Source organism: Microcaecilia unicolor, chromosome 2 (assembly GCF_901765095.1).
Source record: "Microcaecilia unicolor chromosome 2, aMicUni1.1, whole genome shotgun sequence".
In the NCBI taxonomy this organism is placed as follows: domain Eukaryota; kingdom Metazoa; phylum Chordata; class Amphibia; order Gymnophiona; family Siphonopidae; genus Microcaecilia; species Microcaecilia unicolor.
The window spans coordinates 22,344,944-22,366,655 of record NC_044032.1 but is presented as its reverse complement, the minus strand read 5'-3'; the positions used below and the strand labels follow the sequence as shown (position 1 = coordinate 22,366,655).

Here is a 21,712-nt window from a genome sequence, read left to right as displayed (position 1 = left end):
GGTAGAAAATGATTTTCTACCATGGGAAACCTCATGTGTCAACTTCAGAATTACTGCCGGGCACCGGCACCATCCCAGAGGCAGTGCCGATTTGGTGCGTGCTACCGGCGTGTTAGCCCTGCTGCGTCAGGGGCGTAGCCAGACAACAGATTTTGGGTGGGCCTAGGTAAGAAGTGGGTGGGCACCAAATGTTCTCCCCCCCCCCCCCCAACCACCAAAAAAATATCTCCGCTGGCAGGAAAATGCTTCTTTCCACATTGGCAGTCTGCAGCAGGCATGCACTGAAAACTGAGCATGTGCAGGTGCCGTTATTGTGGAGAGTAGCGTTTTTGTTACCATCAGGGGGAAGTCTTCAGCTGGCGGAGCTTAGGATCCCCACCAGCTACCACTAAACGTGTGTTACTGTTGGGTGGGCCTGAGCCCTAAGTGGGTGGGCCCTGGCCCACCCTGGCCCACCTCAAGCTACGAGGACTATTAATATGTGTATATTTAGATCGCAAACATATTTTCTCAAACGCATTCCAGCAGGAGAATAAAGAAAGTTCAGCTGGGAGGTCTCTGGAGAGTTTTCTGTACAGAAAAACTGAGTGCCAAATTATGTAAAATTTATGTTGCTAAATGCAGATGCATACATTCCCCAATAAAAGGAACGTAAGCAATTAATTAAAAAACATCCAAAGCAGATACTGCTGTTTTACAAGAAACAACTTAAGAAACAAAAACAAGATTGGTTTGGTGAATTGGGATTATCTGTGTAGAAGAACTGCTGAATAGACACAGCAGTGTTAATAAACAGAAGAATCTCCTTTGAAGTATAAAAATATATACCGGATCCTGAGGGAAGATTTATAATAATATTGGGAGTAATGCACAAATATAATGCTGTGTAAAATATATGCACCCAAGATTTACAATTAAATTTTTCCCTTTCCTAATAGCAAAACTGGAAGTAGAGTGTAAATCTTCAAAAACCCACAGAAAAGAAGTAAACGTCTTGATAAAAGAGCTGATCTTTATGATACTTAGAGAACATTTAAAAAGAGCCTATTTTGAAAGCACATAGACTTACAAAGTTCCATAGTAACATATTGTGAAGAAACAGTGTTTTAAATCTGTAAAATGTTTTGGATATTTTCCTGCCTTGATTATGTCCTGTAGTGCATTTTCCCTATTTGGCTAGCAGGTGCTGTTTCTTTGCTATAAAGCTGAATGTTTTTTTTCTTTAACACAAGCAGGAAACATGTGTCAGTATACTTTTAAATCTTGTTGACTGGGCTCTGATTGGCCCAGGAGCTCATTTCCTTTAGAGTGTACTGATTTTGCTTTCATTCTTAGCCCGGGAGAAAAGAAAGACAAATCTCTTTGCTGAGGCTCGGTGAATTATATATCCTGATCTTCCCAGGTACTTTCTAGGAAGTAAACACATGTTTAGTTAGTGTTATAATTGATCCATATTTCAGTTACCCATTAATGTTTGCTGATTACAAAATGTTTTTGTTCATTGTTCAATTTTAAGACAATAAACAATTTTGTTTGCTGACTCTGATGTCTGGACTGATAAAGAATCCTGGTGGTTTGTTTGTTGGGTTTGTCAGTGCTTTCTGGGAACTGTGGGACCACTGGGAGTGTGGCCCCAATAACCTAGAAATCACTGGAGATAATTTGAGAATGGGAGACTTGCTCAGAGGCGGTTGTGACCCAGTCGGTGGGAGGAGGGTGCTAGTGTAGAGCACAGGCGGCAGGTGCAGGCAGACCTGAGCTGCGCTGGGGATAGACCCTTTAAGTGGCCGTGGGGTAACCACAAGTGGATGTCAAGACCAGTGCTTTTGTGACACATATGTAACTTTCTAAGTCTATGTGCTTTGAAAATGAACATCGTACCTATTGGGAAATAATTTCACTTGTTATTCAAATGCTGATAAAGCTAATGCAAGACTAGACCACATATTAATATCATCAGCATTGTTTTTTTTGAATTACCTACCAAATCGAATATTCTCCATTTAGTGTATTACTGAAACCTAGCAGAAACGTTGTATGGAAATTAAACCCAATCTATTATCGGAATAATGAGTTTGATAAATTTCTCAGATAAATGTGGCAGGATTAATTATAGAGAAGAAGTAAATCCATTAACCTATGCGGAAGCTGCAAAAGCAGTGCTAAGGGGACAATTAATTTCCTTACAGCATATACTAAAACAAAAAAAAAAAGGTGAAGAATTAATACATTAAAGGGGGGAGGGTAGTTTTTAACATGCATTATGGTCCTAACGCATGTTTTTTGCCCTTTACCATCTGTTAAAGAGCAATAATGTGTGTTATATTACGTAAGGCACATTTAAAATAAGTTAGCATGAGTTACATAGTAATGAGATGCAAAGCACAGAAACTCACGTAAAACACCTTATTACTATTTATTTATTGCACTTGTATCCCACATTTTCCCACCTATTTGCAGGCTCAATGTGGCTTACAAAAACCTGTAATGGCATCACCATTTCAGGGAACAGAAATATATTTGGTGGTACAGAGATATAATAATAACAAGGCAAGCATTCAATCTACTCAAGCAGTTACAGAAAGAAGACGGTCTAAGTGAGGGAGGGATGTTGATGAGTTGTAGTCAGTTATGGATTCTCGTGGTAAGCTTTGGTGAACAGATAGGTTTTCAACGATTTGCGAAAGTTTGTTATTTCGTTAATAGCTTTCAAGTGGTTTGGAAGAGCATTCCACATTTGCGTGCTTTTGTAAGAAAAGCTGGACGCATGTGTTAGTTTGTATTTTAATCCTTTGCAGCTGGGGAAATGTAGATTAAGGTAAGTACGGGCAGATCTTTTGGCATTTCTGGGTGGGAGGTCCACGAGGTCAAGCATGTAAGACGGGGCTTCTCCGTGAATTATTTTGTGAACAATCGTGCAGATTTTGAATGTGATCCGTTCTTTAAGTGGAAGCCAATGTAATTTCTCTCTTAGGGGTTTTGCACTTTCGTATTTTGTCCTTCCAAATATAAGTCTGGCTGCGGTATTTTGGGCAGTTTGACGTTTCTTAATAATCTGTTCTTTACAGCCAGCGTAAAGTGCATTACAGTAGTCCAACCTGCTTATAATCGAACGAGAATAACGCCCAAGTTCCGACCTAAATCGGGAGATGGGCGTTCTTCTCACAAAAACAAATAAAGCGGCATAATCGAAAGCCGAACTTTGGACGCTTTCAACTGCACTCCGTCGCGGATGCGGACAAAGTTGACGGGGGAGTGTCGGAGGCGTGGTGAAGGCGGAACTGGGGCGTGGTTATCACCCGAACAGAGATGGGCGCCCTTCGCCGATAATGGATGCGTTTGTAGCTAGAATTTAGGGCACTTTTCCTGGACCCTGTTTTTTGACGAATAAGGCCCCAAAAAGTGCCCTAAATGACCAGATGACCCCCAGAGGGAGTCGGGGATGACCTCCCCTGACTCCCCCAGTGGTCACTAACCCCCTCCCACCACAACAAATGATGTTTCACAACTTTTTACTTTCACCCTCAAATGTCATACCCTCCTCCCAAGCAGCAGTATGCAGGTCCCTGGAACAGTTGTTAGGGGGTGCAGTGGACGTCAGGCAGGTGGACCCAGGCCCATCCCCCCCCTACCTGTTACAATTGTGCTGCTTAATGCTACTAGTCGTCCAACCCCCCCCCAAACCCCCTGTACCCACATGTAGGTGCCCCCCTTCACCGCTTAGGGCTATAGTACTGGTGTAGACCTTGTGGGCAGTGGGTTTTGAGGGGGATTTGGGGGGCTCAACACCCAAGGGAAGGGTGCTATGCACCTGGGAGCTCTTTTACCTTTTTTTTTGTTTTTGTAAAAGTGCCCCCTAGGGTGCCCGGTTGGTGTCCTGGCATGTGAGGGGGACCAGTGCACTATGAATCCTGGCCCCTCCCACGAACAAATGCCTTGCATTTATTCGTTTTTGAGCTGGGCGATTTCATTTTCCATTATCGGTGAAAAGCAAAAACGCCCAGCTCACACCTTGGCGAATAAAGCATGGGCGTCTATTTTTTTTAATAAATACGGTTCACTCCGCCCCTTCACGGACCCGTTCTCGGAGATTAACGCCCATGGAGATAGGCGTTTCTGGTCGATTATGCCCCTCCAAGTGACTTAGTACCATTGATTGTACCAGGTTTCGAAAAATGTAAACTAAGGGGTCTTTTATAAGCTGTGGGAAAAAGGGCCCTGCACTACCAGCGGGGACTGTATTTCCCGCATATCAGGACCCTTTTTACCGCAGTGGGTAAAAAGCCCCCAGACACACATGGCCATGCAGTGTGAGAACTCTTAACAGTGTGGCCATGTGACCGGGAGCCCTTACCACCACCCACTGAGGTGGCGATAAGGACTCCTACGCTAACCCGGCGATAACCGGGCAGTACGCAGCGGTGCCTGATTACCGCCAGGTTACCACCGCGCAAGCCATTTCTGTGGGGGTTTCTTTTTCCCCTGGAAATGGCGCCCGCTCGGAGCAGGATTACCACCGGCAGCTGTGTTGGGCCAGCGGTAGTCCTGGAAGAGTGAGCGGGTAAGCCCGCGCAGGGCTTACCACCACTCTGTGAAAGGGCCCCTGAATAATGTTACTTCCGGAAAAATATCACCTGCAAAAAGCCAAAAGTATGTTTCCATCCCAGGAGCATCTGGCTGCGAAGCCACAGCCTGATGCTCCCGGGAACCTCAAACGAGCTGTTGCTTCTAATTAAGCAGCTACTGCCTTCCCCCTTCCCTGAAGATCCCCAATCTATTGTCCCCCCCTCCCAAAGACCCTCATCTCCCAATACTGCCACTCCTTGAATACGAACCCCCTGCCCCAAAGAGGCTCTTCCCCGAATGCTGCCATTTCCCCTGGATATGAGCCCCCACCTGATGCTCCCTCTGTCCCAAAGACCCTCTTCTCCAGAAGCCACCAATACCACTAGATACAAGCCCCTCCCCTGATGGCTCCCCTGCCCCGAAGACCCTCCAAATCTCCCGTAGCACTCCTACCCTCCTGTAGGCCCCCCTCAAATCCTCAGCTGTTCCTGCCCCTTGCCAGAGTCAATTTCAAAACAGTGCTGCTGTCCTCTAGTGGTAATCTCGTGGTCATACCGCTAGGGGGTTGCCTTATATGGCAGCTTGACCCTTGCAGTAGTACTGCGAGACTACAGTTAGGAGTTACTGGTGTCTCTCCTTCTCCAGTGCCACTAGAGACCAGGGATTACTTAAGGTAGGCCATGGGGGGGGGGGAGGGGGCTATAGGAGTACATAAGTATTGCCATACTGGGAAAGACCAAAGGTCCGTCAAGCCCAGCATCCTGTTTCCAACAGTGCCCAATCCAGGTCACAAATACCTGGCAGGATCCCAAAAAAGTACAAAACATTTCATACTGCTTAGGAATAGTGGATTTTCCCCAAGTCCATTTAATAAGGTTCTATGGAATTTTCCATTAGGAAGCCGTCCAAACCTTTTTTAAACTCCGCTCAGCTAACCGCTTTTACCACATTCTCTGGCAACAAATTCCAGAGTTTAATTACACGTTGAGTGAAGAAATATTTTCTCCGATTCGTTTTAAATTTACTACATTGTAGCTTCATCGCATGCCAGCTAGTCCTAGTATTTTTGGAAAGCGTAAATAGATGCTGCACATCTATCCTTTCAACTCCACTCATTATTTTATAGACCTCTATCATATCTCCCCTCAGCCGCCTTTTCTCCAAGCTGAAGAGCCCTAGCCGCTTTAGCCTTTCCTCATAGGGAAGTCATCCCATCCTCTTTATCATTTTTGTTGCCCTTCTCTGCACCTTTTCTAATTCCACTATATCTTTTTTGAGATGCGACAACCAGAATTGAACACAATATTCAGGGTGCGGTCACACCATGGAGCGATACAAAGGCATTATAACATCTTCATTTTTGTTTTCCATTCCATTCCTTTCCTTTCCTAATAATACCTAACATTCTATTTGCTTTCTTAGCCGCAGCAGCACACTGAGCAGAAGGTTTCAACGTATCATCAACAACGACACCTAGATCCCTTTCTTGGTCCGTGACTCCTAACGTGGAACCTTGCTTGACATAGCTATAATTCGGGTTCCTCTTTCCCACATGCATCACTTTGCACTTGCTCACATTGAACGTCATCTGCCATTTAGACGCCCAGTCTCCCAGTCTCATAAGGTCCTCTTGTAATTTTTCACAATTCTCCCGCGTTTTAACGACTTTGAATAACTTTGTGTCATCAGCAAATTTAATTACACTAGTTACTCCCATCTCTAGGTCAAGTGGTCCATTGATAATACTGACCATTGTTTTTTTTTTTAAATCTTTTAACCAGTTTTTAATCCACAATAGAACACTACCTCCTATTCCATGACTCTTCAATTTCATCTGGAGTCTTTCATGAGGTACTTTGTCAAACGCCTTCTGGCGGAGGGTGCTTTGAGAAACTGGGGCTGTCTTGAGTGGGGGCCATTGAGAGGCAGCTCGTATTTAGAGGTGGCGGTATCAACAGCATTTAGTCTTTGGATGGGGGTGTCAGGACGAAGCTTTCTTTGGGGGGGGGGTATTGACAGGACAAGGTCCTTGGTTCAGGGAGAAATGGATTGGGGGCATTAACAGTTTGGTTGGTCCCTTTAAGAAGTGGACCAGGTGCATCAGGCTGCAGCTTAGTGGTCCAGAACTCCTGGGCAGTGTGGATAAATGTGGGAGTAACTACTCTGCTCTACTAAGCTACCACAGGTTAGTCATTCTTATGAGAAATTAAGGCGTAGCAAATGCTCAACTTTTACTGCAGCTCGAAACACAAGAACTGCAGCAATGAAGCAAAAAAAGAGAGGACAGACATGAAGAAGTTAAATGATGTACTGATTCGAAAGGGCATATTTTTACAAGTACAGATTACGTAGATGGAGATACTAGTCAGAGGAATGACTAAAAGCCAGTTATTTAAAAAATATCTTATTTGAAATCTCATGATGTAAAACATTTAATTAACTTCTTAGGTTTGCCTAGCACCTTATTGTGTTATCTGCATCGAACCTTGTGGGGGAATTTGCAGAATATAAGAGCAGTTGTATGTATGTATGATATGACCTCCCACACCCTTCGAAGACCAGATGGGAATCCATAAGATCTAGGGGTCCTTTTACAAAGGCGTGCTGAAAAATGGCGTGCTGAAAAATGGCTTGCGGTAGTGTAGGTATGGGTTTTGGACCTCGGCTGGGCTGGCGGGGGTTGGGGTCCCCCGCCAGCTGAAGTAAAAGGCACCGGCAGCAGGAGGAAGCGGACCTCAGTGGGGGTAGGTGACGGCGGGGGGGGGGGGGGGGTTAACGGCGGGGGGGGGGTCGGCGGCGGCGGGGGGGGGGCTATAATGTGCCCCCTCACTCTAGCCCCTGCCCCCCCTACTGCTGAACCTCAGATACGCCACTGGCTCAAAGTGGCTTACAATGCACTGAATGGCTATTGCCAGATCAGAGATGATATGGTTACAATCAAATTAGACAGAATAGTGGAAACAGGGAAAGTAGTTAATAGGGAAAGGGTAAATGAGTCTAAAATGGTCCGTAGATATGCTGGTAGGAAGAACTGCAGGTCATAAGTTGAATCCGAGGAATAGGCTGAGCCTCTTCTGGCTGGAAGAGAGGTAAATCAACTGGACACACCAAGATGATCCTGCTTGATGGAAATGGAGTCCATTAACCGCCACTCCTGCTCCCATGGCAACTGGCGCAGCGACCCACACACTCTCCGACCTCTTCAACGATAAACAGCTGAGAGAAAAGCGGAACCCGAGAGCATTCAAATCAGGCCGCCTTCACAGCTGGGATCGGCAGGGCAGCACTCTCCAAGATGACCCAACGGTGCCGCCACAACCTGCAATGGCCAACAACCGACCAAGTGGCAGGCCAGCGATGGGGGAAGAACCACAGTGCCGAAGAAGCCAGCGGTGTGGAGGAACAGAGAGATGCCCGTTGTCAGTGGGCCAGATGAGCCCTCTGTAACGCGCTGGCCCCCACTGGGTGATTCGGTATCGGTCCGCTCCCATCTGCAGCCGCCACCACGCCCCCGATGTAATCGCGCCAGAGCCGGTGGTTGGGAGGCAGGGCTGGTGGTTGGGAGGTGAGGATAGTGCTGGGCAGACTTATACGGTCTGTGCCCTGAAGAGCACAGGTACAAATCAAAGTAGGGTATACACAAAAAGCAGCAAATATGAGTTATCTTGTTGGGCAGACTGGATGGACCGTGCAGGTCTTTTTCTGCCGTCATCTACTATGTTACTATATTACTATCTCCGCTAGACGCCAGCAGCGAGAAGGGAAACAAACAAACGACCGAGGTCAAGCAAAGCTTCCCGGTTCTTAACGAAGGCACAACCGAGAAAATCGGGCCAAAACAGCCAGCCAACGGGCCGCAGGGACCCGGCAGCCATTTTAGAACATTTTAGATGCTTACGCGGCTTAATAAAAAGGGCCCCCTAGTCCACTGTACTTTATTTCACCAGTTTTGTGGACCTCGTTGCCACAAAACCTTCGACTTTCCATATCCTGTTCATTTTTTCACGTTCTATTAAAGACTTTCATATTTCAGCAAGCGTTCTATACATAGATCTGGGCTGTTTCTGCAGCAGTGGGTTAGGGCTGGATTTCAGTTGTGTGAATGCCTGTGTTGTCTGGATTGTGTCTGTGTGTTTGACCATTTAGCTTTCTCAATGGAGTGGTTGTCTGTTTTTGAAACTGATCTTTGTATGAATGAGCTACTGTTTAATAGATGAAGGCCTTCTGTTCTTTCCTATCTGCTATGGGGTTCCTTTATGTCTTATGTTTTAATACTTTTTAATTGATTTTATTGTAAACCGCTTTAATTTGCCTGCAACATGGGCGGTATATTAAATTGAATAGACGATAGTAATACTAGAAAAAAAAATGGAAACAGGAAGAGTAAGAAATTGCAAAACTGTTCATTCGTAATCAACCTCCAACATGAGAAAGGAAAATGGGACTTGATATACCGCCTTTCTGAGGTTTTTGCAACTACATTCGAAGCGGTTTACATATATTCAGGTACCTTTTTTGTACCAGGGGCAATGGAGGGTTAAGTGACTTGCCCAGAGTCACAAGGAGCTGCAGTGGGAATACGAACTCAGTTCCCCAGGATCAAAGTCCTTTGCACTAACCACTAGGCATTGCTGATCAGGGCAGGCTTCTACATGGAATGTTGCTAGTGGAATAGCAACATTAACATTCCATGTAGAATCTCAAATAGTAGCAACATTCCATGTAGAATCTCTAATAGTAGCAACAGAATCTCAACATTCCATTTAGAATCTCAAATAGGGAAAGGGAAATGGGACTTGATATACCGCCTTTCTGAGGTTTTTGCAACTACATTCAAAGCGGTTTACATATATTCAGGTACTTATTTTGTAGCAGGGGCAATGGAGGGTTAAGTGACTTGCCCAGAGTCACAAGGAGCTGCAGTGGGAATCGAACCCAGTTCCCCAGGACCAAAGTCTGCTGCACTAACATAGTAACATAGTAGACAACTCATGTGTGCTACTTTTGTGTATACCCTACTTTGATTTGTATCTGTGCTCTTCAGGGCACAGACCGTATAAGTCTGCCCAGCACTATCCCCGCCTCCCAACCACCAGCCCCGCCTCCCACCACCAGCTCTGGCACAGACCGTATAAGTCTGCCCAGCACTAGCCCTGCCTCCCAACCACCAGCTCTGGCTACTCCTTCAGAAATGTGAACAGTCCTTAAAATACTGAAATGAGATAAATTTCCAGTACATGATGTCCTAGTCCAGTGGCTCCCAAGCCTGGTCCTGGAGGCACCCCAGCCAGTCAGATTTTCAGAATATCCACAATGAATATTCATGAGAGAGATTTGCATGCTGCCTCCACTGCATGCAGATCTGTCTCATGAGTATTCATTGTGGATATATCGAAAACCTGACTGGCTGGGGTGCCTCCAGGACCAGGCTTCGGAGCCACTGGCCTAGGAGCTGAATTGTACAAAACACGGATGAACTTAATAGCAAATCCCACTGCAATATTTGAGGAAGCTTTCCAGCTAGGAGTTGCTAGATAGAGAGCAGACCCAGGTGTAGTTATACTGGGGTGGTGTCATATAGACTGATTTCATTGTTAAATCGAGACTTATTTGGGGTCCTTTTAGTAAGCCGTGGTAAAAAATTGGCCTGCTATAGTGCGAGTGCGTCTTTTGGGCATGTGTTGGGCCATTTTTTACCGTGTCTAGGAAAAAAGGCCTTTTTTTAAGGGACCGGAAAATGGACATGCGTTAAAATTGAACCAGCTCGCATCCATTTTTGGCCTGCAATCTTACCACTATCTAGGGTTACCATATTTTGTCCCCCAAAAAGGAGGACACATGCCCCGCCCCACCACACACATGCCCTGCCCCCTTTCATGCCTCGCTCCGCCCCCTGTCACGCCCTCGCTCCCCCACTGTCACATTTCCCCTCCCCCCTGTCACACACCCCGTCACCCCCCTCCCCTTACCTTACTACTGCCCTGGTGGTCAAGTGACCTCTTCGGGGCAGGAAAGAGCCCTCTCTTTCCTGCCCGGAGCGCTGCCCTGCATGCATCCTTCCTGTTGCTGATCTCAGCGCCAATTTAAAATGGCCGCCGAGAGTTGAAGTCTCGTGAGGTCACTTCAACTCTCGGTGGCCATTTTGAATCGGCGCCGAGATCAGCAACAGGAAGGATGCATGCAGGGCAGCGCTCCGGGCAGGAAAGAGGGGGTCCGATCTGACGAAGAAGGGCAACCTTCGAAAGCTAATCAAGAAATGTATTAAGTTATGTCCAATAAAAAAGGTATCATCTTATTTTCCTTTCCATGTTTTATTTTGTTTGATTTCTATTGATAACAAATACAGTTCAAATTCCTCTTATTGACTTACAAGTGCATTCACTCTGCAGCTCCTCAGTACCTCTCCACTCTCATCTCTCCCTACATTCCTCCCCGGGAACTCCGTTCACTGGGTAAATCTCTCTTATCTGCACCCTTCTCCTCTCCACTGCTAACTCCAGACTCCGTTCCTTTTATCTTGCTGCACCATATGCCTCGAATAGACTTCCTGAGCCAGTACGTCAAGCTCCATCTCTGGCAGTCTTCAAATCTATGCTAAAAGTCCACCTTTTTGATTCTCCTTTTAACTCCTGATCCCTTTTCACTTGTACAGTACCCTTGTATGTTTTATCTTTCCCACCTTATTAATTCCCTTATCCCTTATTTGTCCTGTTTGTCTTGATTAGATTATAAGCTCTTTCGAGCAGGGACTGTCTCTTCATGTTCAAGTGTACAGCGCTGCGTACGTTTAGTAGCGCTATAGAAATAATACTGTAAGTAGTAATAGTAGTCATCGGGATTCCGGAATCTTGCTACTCTTTGGGATTCTGCATGGAATCTTGCAACTCTTTGGGATTCCGGAATCTTGCTACTGTTTGGGATTCTGCATGGAATCTTGCAACTCTTTGGGATTCTGGAATCTTGCTACTGTTTGGGATTCTGCATGGAATCTTGCTACTCTTTGTCCTTATCCCTTATTTGTCCTGTTTTTCTGTCCTGATTAGATTATAAGCTCTTTCGAGCAGGGACTGTCTCTTCATGTTCAAGTGTACAGCGCTGCGTATGTTTAGTAGCGCGATAGAAATAATAAGTAGTAATAGTAGTCATCAGGATTCCGGAATCTTGCTACTCTTTGGGATTCTGCAAGGAATTTTGCTTCTCTTTGTCCTTATCCCTTATTTGTCCTGTTTGTCTGTCCTAATTAGATTGTAAGCTCTGTCGAGCAGGGACTGTCTCTTCATGTTCAAGTGTACAGCGCTGCGTACGTTTAGTAGCGCTATAGAAATAATAAGTAGTAATAGTAGTCATCGGGATTCCGGAATCTTGCTACTCTTTGGGATTCTGCATGGAATCTCGGAACTCTTTGGGATTCCGGAATCTTGCTACTGTTTGGGATTCTGCATGGAATCTTGCTACTCTTTGTCCTGTTTTTCTGTCCTGATTAGATTGTAAGCTCTGTCGAGCAGGGACTGTCTCTTCATGTTGAAGTGTACAGCGCTGCGTACGTTTAGTAGCGCTATAGAAATAATAAGTAGTAATAGTAGTCATCGGGATTCCGGAATCTTGCTACTCTTTGGGATTCTGCATGGAATCTCGGAACTCTTTGTCCTTATCCCTTATTTGTCCTGTTTTTCTGTCCTGATTAGATTGTAAGCTCTTTCGAGCAGGGACTGTCTCTTCATGTTGAAGTGTACAGCGCTGCGTACATCTAGTAGCCCTATAGAAATAATAAGTAGTAGTAGTAGTAGCATTTACCTCCTAATTCTGTGAAAGTCACCAAAAATTATATGCACAAATTTTGGAATGCGCCCAATCTACGTGCACGATTTAATTAAATAACAAGCCAATTAGCACCAATAATTGGCGTTTTCACACTAATTAAATTTAATCGAACTTTACACACCTAAATTTAGGATTAGGATCTGCACCTAAATTTTACATGCGATTTGAAAAAGGCGAAGTGGAAAAAGGAGGGGAATGGGCAAAACGGGGGCATTCCTAAAATAAGCGCACATTGTTATAATTATAAAACAACCGGGATACACACCTAATGTAGGCAGGTACATTTGCATGACGTTTCAGTTGGTACAAATGGCCATGCCTAAAGTTAGGCACGATTCCCAGGCATAAACGCTGTTCAATAAACCACGCCTAACTTTAAGCTCAGCTTATAGAATGGTGTTTTTCTTTCGGTGCTGATTTATTTTGGCACCATATATAGAATCTAGTCCTTAGACCTAACTAGACCTGTACAGAGATGATGAGAAAAAAAGAAAGGAAACTTAAACTCAACTGGCAAAACCTAAATAGGGAAGCTACTCCGGGAAGAAAGACCGCATGACAGGGCTTTCACAAGGAAATATAGGAGAAAAAAAATACTGATGTCTGATCGGCTTAATGAAAAACTAAAGACTGATGGGCACCTGGGCATCAGTGGCAGGCAGGAAGAGGCACACGTGTACAGCAGATCCAGCTCTGTATTTGGAGCTGGAGAAAGTTCCCATGTGTGAGAATTTCTTTGTCCTGCTTGTCCTCAGAGAATTGAATTGACAGAACATGGAACCTCGTTTGACCTAAATATACACTCTGAAAAAATCAGAATCCATGCCGTTAAATATACCTCCACATGCCGTAAAGTCCGTTACAACGGGCAAGTTGTTTTGTTTCTGAAATGTAAAGAGAGAGAGAGTGAGAGTGTGTGTGTGTGTGTGTGTGTGTGTATGTACGTGCGCCGCTTTTCTCCCCCTCGCAGAACTGTGACTGACATAGAGAACCTTGGGAGCAGCACTACCATGTGCACAGAGCCGGAGCACTTCTCCCACATCCTCCGGTCCCACGCCGGACCTTTTCTCTCTTCGGAACCGGCTCTACTCCTTAAAAGGAGCCACCAGTTCCTTTAAAAGAATGGATTTCCCGGCCCTGTGTCGAAACATGCGTCTGACGTCATCACGTCAACGTCAGACGCCGACGCAGGGCCAGTCAGAGCCCCAGAACACTCCCCAAACTTTCGGGCTTCCCCCCTCCATCTCTGTAACAACGCCTCAAACCCCCCCCAGCGATCCCAATCTCCTCCCAACTCCCGTCTTCAATCTCCACGATGGGAACCGCCGCCCACCTCATCCCAACGCCACTGGAGGCCCCAGGCATCGCATCCCTGCCCCGCCCCACCCCAGGTACATTTTAAACTAAATTAAAGCACTGGCTGTTCTTGTGAGCGATGTGGTCGGGAGGCTCGCGCTGGAGGGGGCGTCGACGAGAGAGACCTGTGACGTGCCGCGGATGCGTCACTCTTCATTTATATAGTAGGATTGGGAAATGGAAAGGCATTCTCCCACAGACCTGGGCATGAGGGAAGATGAAGTATTTGGGAAATACCTTAATAGTAACTCTTAGGTAATGCATTAATTAAACAGCAAAAACAAACCAGAGAGTATAAAATGGAAAAATGCACCTGAATTGATATCTGGAAGAAATACGTTGGTGGCCATTGTTGCTCTCCTTAGTGTTGCTCAAAGTACTTAAGTAAAAGTAAAAATGAACGCACGATTTAACACTTATGTTAAAGTACAGTGAAAGGTACATAAAACATTAAGTGAAAGCAAAAACGTTATACCTAATATAATACTTTTTGAGTAAAAAGTAAAAGCACCACAACTATGTCTTGTCTGTCTGTTTTTACCTAGATTGTAAGCTCTTTTAGCAGGTACTGTCTCTGTGTGTCTCACGTTCAGCGCTGCGTACGCCTGGTAGCGCTATACAAATGTTAGTAGTAGTAGTAACTACAATGAATGCAACTATTGCTAACATTTTTATCCCAACAACTTTATTGCTCTACAATTCAATCCACTTTGCTTTTAGTAAAACTACATTTTGAGAAAGACTGTCACTCGTGCGAGTGTGCTTGAAAGTCGTTAATCCAGCTACAGGTTCAACTACAACTGCGCTAGCAGGAAATGGAGTGTTCAGTCTGATAAAAATTTCATTCAGATCAGACCGAAAAACTACTGATGTCTTCTTCCAAGTTCCGCAGGTGTTGATCAAGCAAATCACTGTCTGAAACCCTTGACTTCAGTATAGTAAATAATTTTTTTGTTTGTTACATTCGTACCCTGTGCTTGCCCACTCATGGCAGGCTCTATGTGGCAGGCAATGGAGGGTTAAGTGATTTGCCCAGAGTCACAAGGAGCAGCCTGTGCCTGAAGTGGGAATCGAACTCAGTTCCTCAGGACCAAAGTCCACCACCCTAACCACTGGGCCACTCCTCTACTGTTGCTACTATTTGAGATTCTACATGGAATGTTGCTATTCCACTAGCAACATTCCATGTAGAAGTCGGCCCTTGCAGATCACCAATGTGGCCGCGCAGGCTTCTGCTTCTGTGAGTCTGACGTCCTGCACGTACGTGCAGGATGTCAGACTCACAGAAACAGAAGCCTGCGCAGCCTTCTACATGGAATGTTGCTAGTGGAATAGCAACATTCCGTGTAGAATCTCCAATAGTAGCAACATTCCATGTAGAATCTCAAAGAGTAGCAACAGAACCTCAATAGTAGCAACATTCCATGTAGAATCTCCAATAGTAGCAACATTCCATGTAGAATCTCAAGAGTAGCAACAGAACCTCAATAGTAGCAACATTCCATGTAGAATCTCCAATAGTATCTATTTTATTTTTGTTACATTTGTACCCTGCGCTTTCCCACTCGTGGCAGGCTCAATGCGGCTTACATGGGGCAATTGAGGGTTAAGTGACTTGCCCAGAGTCACAAGGAGCTGCCTGTGCCTGAAGTGGGAATCGAACTCAGTTCCTCAGGACCAAAGTCCACCACCCTAACCACTGGGCCACTCCTCTACTGTTGCTACTATTGGAGAGTCTACATGGAATGTTGCTATTCCACTAGAAGTCGGCCCTTGCAGATCACCAATGTGGCCGCGCAGGCTTCTGCTTCTGTGAGTCTGACGTCCTGCACGTACGTGCAGGATGTCAGACTCACAGAAACAGAAGCCTGCGCAGCCTTCTACATGGAATGTTGCTAGTGGAATAGCAACATTCCATGTAGAATCTCAAAGAGTAGCAACAGAACCTCAATAGTAGCAACATTCCATGTAGAATCTCCAATAGTAGCAACATTCCATGTAGAATCTCAAGAGTAGCAACAGAACCTCAATAGTAGCAACATTCCATGTAGAATCTCCAATAGTATCTATTTTATTTTTGTTACATTTGTACCCTGCGCTTTCCCACTCGTGGCAGGCTCAATGTGGCTTACATGGGGCAATGGAGGGTTAAGTGACTTGCCCAGAGTCACAAGGAGCTGCCTGTGCCTGAAGTGGGAATCGAACTCAGTTCCTCAGGACCAAAGTCCACCACCCTAACCACTAGGCCACTCCTCTGCTGCTTTATCATCATCATTAGTAAACGAAACAAAAATCCCTAAATGGCTGGTAACTCTCAAAACAGTGCTCTATATAAATCAGGAAATTCTAGTGCTACTGCTCCATTCATTTTTCACAAATAAATGTGAAAAAGAGTGCCCTCAGAGATATCCACATCCACTTAGCGGTTTGTAATGACCTCTGGTTGAACGGGTGGATGTGAAGCGTCTGTTCACGCTTTCCAAAAATACTAGGACTAGGGGGCATGCGTTGAAGCTACAATGTAGTAAATTTAAAACGAATTGGAGAAAATGTTTCTTCACTCAACGTGTAGTTAAACTCTGGAATTCGTTGCCAGAGAATGTGGTAAAGGCGGTTAGCTTAGCGGAGTTTAAAAAAGGTTTGGATGGCTTCCTAAAGGAAAATTCCATAGACCGTTATTAAATGGACTTGGGGAAAATCCACTATTTCTGGGATAAGCAGTATAAAATGTTTTGTACATTTTTGGGATCTTGCCAGGTATTTGTGACCTGGATTGGCCACTGTTGGAAACAGGATGCTGGGCTCGATGGACCTTTGGTCTTTCCCAGTATGGCAATACTTATGTACTTATGACAGGTGGTTTAGCACTTCATTCATTTATACTCTTTATTTAGAACCGTGCTGTGTGCTATTCAGATATATTCGTATGCTCAAAATTATTAACTTAAACTTAAACCAATGATGGCCAGATGCTAGCATCGACTTTGAGTCAGAGACAGCTTTAACCTGAGTCCCTGAAGAAAGCTGATTGAAACCCGCAGCGTCGGGCGATTCCAGGGGAGAGCCGTCCTTGGTCTATTATTTCAGTGACAATACCTCATGAGCCCTGGGTGTCCGGTTAACGAGGATGCGGGGCTCCTAAGTTAAGTCTCCTTTGCAGTTTGTATGATAAGAGCAGAGCTGGCCATCAATGGTTTAAGTTCAAGTTTACATTTTTGAGCACGCAAATATATATGAATAGCGTTGAGCACGCATAAGCGCTTATGCGGCTTAGTAAAAGGTCCTCTTAGTTACCGTATTTTTCGGACTATGACGCACTTTTTTCTCCCAACATTTGGGAGGAAAATGGGGGGTGCGTCTTATAGTCCGAAGGTAGCGATTCCGGATCGCCCTCCCCCGAGTTCCGGATCGCCCTCCCCTACTCACGTCAGCGATGTTCCCTGGTGGTCTAGTGATGTCGGGGCAGGAAAGAGCCCCCTCTTTCCTGCCCAACGCGCTGCTCTCTGTCCTCCTCCGTCCCCTGTATGCTGCCTGACGGTCTCGGCGAGATTCAAAATGGCTGACGTGAGTAGGGGAGGGCGATCCGGAACTCGGACAAGACGCACCGGAGCACCTAGATTTTAGAGGAGGGAAAAAGGAAAAAAAATATTTCCCTCCTCTAAAACCTAGGTGCGTCTTATGGTCCGGTGCGTCTTATGGTCCGAAAAATACGGTACTTACCGTACAACACCGGCTCTTCTGAAACCTCTGTATCATGTATTAGTACTACCTTGCATAGCAAGACAAGACACACAATTATTTAAAGGCTAGTAAAAAAGCCCCGTTTCTGATGCAAATGAAACGGGGGCTAGCAATGTTTTCTTCTATGTGCATGTGGGAGTGTGTGTGTCCCTGCCCTCTGGCCTCTCTCCCCTCCCCCCTCTGAGTCCTTCACTGTTACAGAGCCAGCGATTTGATTTCCTGCTCTGCTGTTTTCCTTCACTGTGTTACAGAGAGGGCGGGGCAGACACTCATAGGGAAACCGGATATCTCGCCCCCTTCACACTTCCGGCTGGAGGCTTCATAGAACGTTGGTGGTGCCTTTTATATAGAGAGATAGTAAAAAAGCCCCGTTTCTGATGCAAATGAAACGGGGGCTAGCAATGTTTTCTTCTGTGTGCATGTGGGAGTGTGTGTGTCCCTGCCCTCTGGCCTCTCTCCCCTCCCCCCTCTGAGTCCTTCACTGTTACAGAGCCAGCGATTTGATTTCCTGCTCTGCTGTTTTCCTTCACTGTGTTACAGAGAGGGCGGGGCAGACACTCATAGGGAAACCGGATATCTCGCCCCCTTCACACTTCCACAGGGTAGGTTAAGCACTAGGGCTCTCAGAGAGAAGATGGATTCATGAAGTATACACAGAATAAAACACGCTCCCCAGCAGGAGTACTACAACGATGTACCCCCATGGTTGCTTTTTAAAATATGTTACATTCAAGCAAAACACAACAGCAACAAACAGTGGTAAAGAACATGTTACTGTATCGCATTCATACACTAATACATCAAATCTGGTCTTTCACTGTTTCCATGGGGGAGTAGCCTAGTGGTTAGTGCAGCGGACTTTGATCCTGGGGAACTGAGTTGGTATTCCCACTGCAGCTCCTTGTGACTCTGGGCAAGTCACTTAACCCTCCATTGCCCCTGGTACAAAATAAGTACCTGAATATATGTAAACCGCTTTGAATGTAGTTGCAAAAACCTCAGAAAGGTGGTATATCAAGTCCCATTTCCCTTTCCCTATTTGAGATTCTAGATGGAATGTTGCTACTATTTGAGATTCTAGATGGAATGTTGCTACTATTGAGATTCTGTTGCTACTATTTGAGATTCTAGATGGAATGTTGCTACTATTGAGATTCTGCTGTTGCTACTATTTGTATGTGCAGGACGTCAGACTCACAGAAACAGAAGCCTGTGCGGCCGCATTGGTGATCTGCAAGGGCAGGCTTCTACATGGAATGCTGCCAGTGGAGGAGTAGCCTAGTGGTTAGTGCAATGGACTTTGATCCTGGGAAACTGAGTTCAATTCCCACTGCAGCTCCTTGTGACTCTGGGCAAATCACTTAACCCTCCATTACAAAATAAGTACCTGAATATATGTAAACCACTTTGAATGTAGTTACAAAAACCTCAGAAAGGCGGTACATCAAGTCCCATTTCCCTTTCCATTGCGACCCAGTAGAAGTCTACACTCAGCAAAACAGCAACTGTTAAATATTCCATTTTTTTTTTTACAAATATGCTGTGAACATATCTGTAGATCTCTAGTTGATGCCGGAGGTCTATCTCTCTGGATGGAATAACCTTCGACTTCCCCTACGGACTGAACCATCTCTGGTGAAATTTAAGGTGTGCCTTAAGACCTCTTTCTATGAAAAAACCAATAACCCTGAGGGAAGATGAAAAACCCAGAGTGGCTGGTATCATGCTATACAGTACAATGCGCTGCTTCACTGTCGGTTCTCTTGTTCTCTCTCTCTCTCTTCCTGGACGAATTGTCATTTCTTTTCTTGCTTTTAATTTCCTTATCGTTAACCACTTAGCTGTTGCTGTGTTAGGCAGTAATAGTATATCAAATAAATTGAATCTTGAAATGCTGGGGAAACCGGAGGACGCACTGGTGGCATACCTACCTTGGTTGCCACCTGAGGCGGAGCCAGGGCCGCCGAGAGACTGGGCCAGGTCCAGGACATGGCTGTCCGCCGGGCCCCCCCCCCTCACCCGAGGTCGCCGGGCCCCTCCTCCACCCGCCACTGGGCCCTCTCTCCACCCCCGGGCCCTCTGCACAGACTTTAAGCGCGGGTTATGTCAGGCGAGGGTGGGACACGGAAGGAAGGAGTGGTCTGCCGCTGCTTGCTGTGCTTTCGAAGGTGAGGTGCTTAAGTTCGATGCCAGGGAGTGATGGAGGGCGGGCGGGTTATGCACGCCTACCAGCAGAGGGAGACTGAGAACACTAAAACTTAAACCAGTATAAGCTAACAGCCAACCCCCAAGCAGCCAGTAAATCCTTAACAAAGCAGAAAACAAATGAAACCAATAAACAATTACAACCCCGAAAGGTCAAAGAACCCTGTACTCAGAAACAAAAAACATGAAACACGTCCTTCAACTGACCGAACGCCACAGCGCTACGGTCCCTCTCTGAAATGCAGAGGAAATATATGTATAGCAAGACTTGAAATTTAGATACCTTTCAGCCATAGCAACATAGACCATAAGAACACCAGAACTCTGCCAATCATACTCACCACAAAGAAACATGTACACAGCGGGAGGGTTCTTGACCGGTCTGGAGGGTCTAGAGGAAAGAAAATTAGAAGGTAATACCTAATTTCACCTTCCTCAGCGACCCTCCAGACCGTTCAAGACGCTTGGGAAGTACCAAAGCAGTACAACTCCTAAGGGCGGGAACCTTGCATCCCAGAAGTCAACACTGCCGCACTAAAACTGGCATCCTCCCTAGTCTGTACATCCAGTCTATAATGTTTCACAAACGAATGCAACGAGGACTAGACCGCCGCCCTGCAAATATCTTGAGGCAGAACCAGACCACTCTCCGCCCAGGAGGAAGCTACTCCCCTGGTCGAATGCGCCTTCAGTTGGTCAGGCACTCTACGTCCCTTGATCAAATATGCCGAGGAAACCGCCTCCTTCAACCATCTGGAAATAGTTGCCTTAGAAGCTGCAGCTCCCTTCTTTGGACCGCCGTACAACACAGACAACCTATCTGAAGACCGAAACTCCTGAGTCCTGGATAAATAAACCCTCAAGACTCGCCGAACATCCAGCTTGGCTAAACGGCACTGAGACGCATCTCCCAACTTATCTCCCAGCACTGGCAAAGAAATGTCCTGATTTACGTGGAAAGACAACACTACCTTGGGTAAAAACGATGGAACAGGCTTCAAAGAGACATTTTCCTTTGAGAAAGCCAGGAAAGGCGCATGACAAGACAAAGCCTGCAACTCCGAAACTCACCGCGCCGAAGTAATAGCCACCAAAAACACCGACTTCAAAGTAAGATCTTTAAGTGTACTCGACCCCAAAGGCTCAAAGGGAGGCCCTACCAAGACTTCCAATACCAAGTTCAAATCCCAAGGCGGTACAACCGGCCGCCAAGGAGGATGAATCAGCTTTACAGCACGTAGAAACCGAACCACATCCGGGGAAGACGCCAAGGAGACTCCCCGTATCCTTCCCCGAAAACAGGACAGAGCCGCAATCTGCACCTTCAAAGAGGAAAAAGCAAGACCTCTGTCTACACCATCCTGTAAAAACTCTAACACCTTCGGAATGGAAGCGGTCCAAGGCGAACAAGAACGATCGTTACACCAACCTTCAAAGATCCGCCACACCCTAACATAACCGTTTACGGGACTGCAACGTAGTATCAATCACCTTAGTTGAAAAACCTTTCTTGTTCAGCCTGCCCCTTTCAAGAGCCAGGCAGTAAGCGAGAACGGAGACGGGTTTGGCATCACGATCGGACCTTGCACCAACACCACCGACTCCGCTAGCGCGAGCGGCCTGCCTATCGCCAGACGTACTAGATCGGCAAACCAAGGCCGACAAGGCCAATTTGGAGCAGCAAGAATTACTGTCCCGGCGTACCGCTCTATTCTTTGAACTATCCGTCCTCTCGGCGGCCCTGGGTGGAGCAACCCCTCCCCCCCGGGGCACAGTACTCCTTTTCCGAGCAAGGAGGTGCGCTAAGCAGTCGTGCAGCTGTTGGCTCTGCTGGTCTCCTGCCCCGGAACAGGAAGTTGGCGTCAGAGGGGGCAAGGGACCGGCAGAGCCGACAGCCAAGTGACTGCTTAGCACACCCTCTTGCTGTCTGCACCCGAGGCAGACTGCCTGCACTGCCCTGCCCTTGGTACACCACTGGGACGCACATATGGAATATTTCCTTCTATCATGCTAACAAGAAATC

General features: G+C 46.1%; 1 protein-coding gene across 1 annotated transcript in view; it reads left to right on the top strand.

Moving 5' to 3' along the window:
- Positions 1 to 21,712, top strand: part of CNTFR (ciliary neurotrophic factor receptor) — a 901,912-nt gene that overhangs the window by 41,460 nt on the left and 838,740 nt on the right. The window lies entirely within an intron of this gene.